The sequence below is a fragment of the Centroberyx gerrardi genome, chromosome 23 (assembly GCF_048128805.1).
Source record: "Centroberyx gerrardi isolate f3 chromosome 23, fCenGer3.hap1.cur.20231027, whole genome shotgun sequence".
Classification (NCBI taxonomy): domain Eukaryota; kingdom Metazoa; phylum Chordata; class Actinopteri; order Beryciformes; family Berycidae; genus Centroberyx; species Centroberyx gerrardi.
This window is the reverse complement of record NC_136019.1, coordinates 22,924,341-22,928,760: the sequence shown is the minus strand read 5'-3', so window position 1 is coordinate 22,928,760 and position 4,420 is coordinate 22,924,341.

The following is a 4,420-nucleotide window of genomic DNA, read 5'->3' as shown; positions in this document are numbered from 1 at the left end:
GGCAAGTCTCTCAGGTTGTCTTTTCTTTTCAAATGGTTTATTTTATTGGGTTTCATAGTATTAACAGCTATCTGTGATGTATTGCCAGTGAATTACGATAGTGAAATAAGAGAGAAAACAGAGTTAAGAATTTAGGCTCACTATTACACTTCAAGCAGTGAAGATTGTCAACATTCACGTGTCAGATAGACCCACAGAGTTAAACAGCACTCTTAAGTGACCAGTAACTGTGTGCATGTATATGTATAAACATGCATGAAAGTGTGTGTTTGTGTTTATGCATGTACATGAGTACAATATACTGTGACTGTAAGTGTGTGTGTTGTAGTGGGAGACAGGCAAATGCGTTGCATGCAGAAGACAATCAGAGTGGCAGCATGTCTGAAGCAATGCTTAGATTGTAAAATCAGCATTGATGTAATAGGTCATTGTCATGTTATAATATCACTGCATTCAGACTGGGTGACTTCACGGTAAACAAACCTAAAGAGAGATGAGGCAGAACAGTCACATATTATTGAAAATAGTTTGGAGATGTGTGAAAATATCTTTGTTACATTCAGATTTGTCCAAATTAAAGCCTGGATAGTGACCTAATATTGATTTTACTTTTTTTTTTTTTATTATTACTATTTTTTTCTTTTCTTTTTTTTTGTCATTCCAAAATGTTCTCTTATGCGCATCAGTTACAAACACAACCAGAAATTTCTCCTCTGTCGTCTGTTTGTGTCTGTGTCTGTTTTGGGAAACATCCAAATCCCAATGCACATACCAAAATCAGACCAATATGACCAAATAGAACTAAATTATACATTTTTGTCCTAGTTTTTACAGTGACACTACTGCCTGATCCTTCTTTGGATCATCCTAGACTTCACTGGCAGTGCATACACCTTCAAAATCCCCTCCTTACTCAATCTAATAGTATGAACCATCACCAGACTAAGCTATCCTGTCTCAAACCCAATGAGAGAATAACCCTCCAGAGTCTACAGCTATCCAAACACCCAAACATGCATGTTCTGTACAGTTTTCTAATGAGCTCTATGGGAGGTGTTAACAACTGCTGCTAATATATCTACGTTACCAATATAGCCCAGAATAAACCAGATAGAAACCAAGCCAGGTGCAATCTCAAGCCTTAGGCCTGCTTATACTAGACAGTAGAAAACCTAATCACTGAAAAAACAGCTATCCTAAATAATTAGATATAGTAAATTTCCAGTCAGGCAAATTCTCTGTACTGCATTTTAAAGAAGTAGCAATGTCCACAGTGCCAATAATTAACAACTCTCAGACCTGGGTTAAGTAGTATTTGAAATTTTGTGTCAAATACTTCATCTGGTCCCTGATGGACTGATTCTGGATGATGACTGCAATAAATTCACTTAAACAAGTACCTGGACTGCAAATTTGTGCAGGGCAGTTCACGAGCTCTAAGCCTACACAGTGTCTACTTTCTCACACACACTCAACTCTTACCATTCTCTCAAATCCATCAAGCCTTCTATACTTCCTTATAAGGGGACGGTGGGGGGTGGGGGGTGTCAATGTAACATTCAAACTCATTCAATTTGTAATAGAAATGTATATTGTACTTGTGGGATTTGTAATGCAGTGTATCTGTTTGATGGTGGTTTTATTGTTTGATTTTCATGAGATTTTGTGAAGATATCTTTGTTACATTCAGATTAGTCCAAATTAAAGCCTGGATAGTGAGCTAATATTGATTTTACTTTCTTTTTATTTTTCTTATTACTATTTTTTACTTACTTTTCTTTTTTATAACGTCATTCCAAAATGTTCTCTTATGCACATCAGTTACAAACAACCAGAAATCTCTCCTCTGTCCTGTTGTGGGAAACATCCAAATCCCAATGCACACACCAAAAGGCAAAGAAGCCTCTAATGTCAATCAATGCAATATCTTTGGTGGGTTTGAATTTTTGCTACAAGCGAAAGATAGTTATATCTACAGCTATATCTGATTAAGGTACAGAATACATTCGGTAAACATTTGTGTTTGTTTTTTTGTGTTTGTTTTGAGTACAAGCACAGCTCTAACTAGCCCAGGCTTAAGATAACACCTATCACCTTTCAATCACTTGGGTGCCATAACTCCTCCCTACCCATCTTCTTAGCTAACCCAAGTCACCCAAAGTAATTGAAAGTCATTGGGCATTACTCATGCCCGGATGTGGCTCTCACTAGGGGGTGTTAGATATATAATGTGGGCAGTCCCAGCGTGAGTGAGCAGGGTATAAGGCATGAGGGCAAGAGAGAAGCACCAAGAAGCACCATCAGAAGCACAGCTAAAGAGAGATAGAGTTTAGCAGTGCATGACTGTTACAAGGTGAGTAAATTAGTTAGTTGGTTAATCAGTCTGCTACTCCAACCATTCGTTGTCCTGAACACTGACAGATATTATTATATTATTAAGATTTGATTTCCAATATAAAAAATCCCTCAAAAACTGTGTTGGATCACACAGATAGCGGAAAAAGCATCCTCCCATAGGGCTTCAAAAAAAGCTCCAAAAGAATGTTAAGCGGACTTTCATTTCTTCTAAATGTTTCCCTCTGCTGGGCTACATGAGGCACCAGCCACAGGAATGAATTCACTAGAATGAATTCATGAACAGCAGGCTGCCAAGACTACAGTGCTAATCGTTCATCATATATCAAATGACGATTTGATCAGTGCGTGGTGCATCTGGCACATTGTCTTTAAATCAGGAATATTAACTAGCAGCTGAATCTAGTGCAGTGTTCGCAGACGTTGAGGGAAGGAGAATTGCACAGGAAGTGTGGTTAAAAGAAATAGGTTGCATTTCCAAGGCAACACGGAAGAGACCAGGGTGCAGCATAGAGTGGGACTGTGTCGTCACGGCAACCTGTCATCTATGTAGCGCAGTAATTTTACAGGCCACAACTACAGCAGGACGACTGTACCATCCAATAAAGCTTACAGCACATTCTGCACAAATTCCTTCAATATTAGAACATGTATACATAATGTGGCAATAGAGTTAATAATAATAGTCAGGAATAAACAAGATTTTAGTTGCAAGAGTCCTTTGCAAAACCAAAAACCATTTGCAGTCCAGTGCCACTTTAGAGTTGCCCTAGTAGGTTTGTTATCTGGAATAAAGTCACTAGGAAACTTTTTATATCTAAAAAAAATCAAAAGTTACGCAAAGTTATTAAGACAAAAGCCCACTCAGGTACAAAGTGTAGAAAGAGCAGGTGGGAGCGTAAAATACACACACACACACACACACACACACACACACACAAGACTATAATATTATATACGCTCATACACTTATAAGAGTAAAAACACATAACTGCTCACAGCGTAATTTACAATCATCATAACTTGCCCTACTTCCTCTGCACTTCACTCAACAAAGCAACAACCATAATGAGACTATTCAAGATCCTAAGGCTAACTACCCAACAAGGCTTTTAACACTAACTTCATCTACATAGCCATAGCAGAGTTTTGCCATTTTTAAAAATGCATCATGCTGTAACTCATGTATCATCGTTGTGGCAGTGCCAACTGTTTAAAACTCCTCTTTCTCCACAGGTCTTTCACACAGTTCATGCCTATTCTGTGGTGTGACACCGTATCAACACCATGACTCCCTCTGTTTTCCATCCTCTACTAGACCTTACTCCCATTCCGGCCATATGGAACTTATGTCATAGTCAGGGTGGGAAACAGCCCAGCTATGCTCTACTGTCTACATTTATCATTTCACAGATTCGCCACTGAAAAACATATTAGAAGCGAATGGATCTCAAGAATCTGGAGGGATATAGGTTCACATTTTAAGGAGGTCACTGTATAGTCAATAGTCACTGTAGTTGTTGTTCCCGAGTTGTTCCCGAGATTGCTAGATAATTTGATAACTATTAGGTTTAGTTTTATATATATGCCAATCTTCTGGGTAATTTCCCACCCCGAGTGTGATGCAAGTTCAAAATGGCCACAGTGGGAATAAGGTCAGTTAGGAGTTATTCTGTAAGCACTGGCATCTCAACGTAAACAAGATAAAACATAGTACAAACAATATTAGCTAGTAGTAGTAATATCATCATCACAAATCACATTTCATGTTTTCCACCCATCCACAAATATCTTCAGCCTGGTTTCCCCACAGAACAAAGATCTTAGTGATGACATTATCCTTGTGCAATAGCTTACAATCAAACAAGTTATCTTTCAAATAAATAGAGAAATAAAAGTAGAGACTGCTCCCAGTGTAGTGGAATTGATGTAGCATCAAAAATGTTTCCAGTGTGGTGTGGTCCATGCTTGAAATATATTTGGTGCTACACTGAACTCCCTGAACTGGAAGCATTACAGGGCTTTACTTTTAGTTTTCCTGGTCTACGCCTTTGTCCCTCACTAG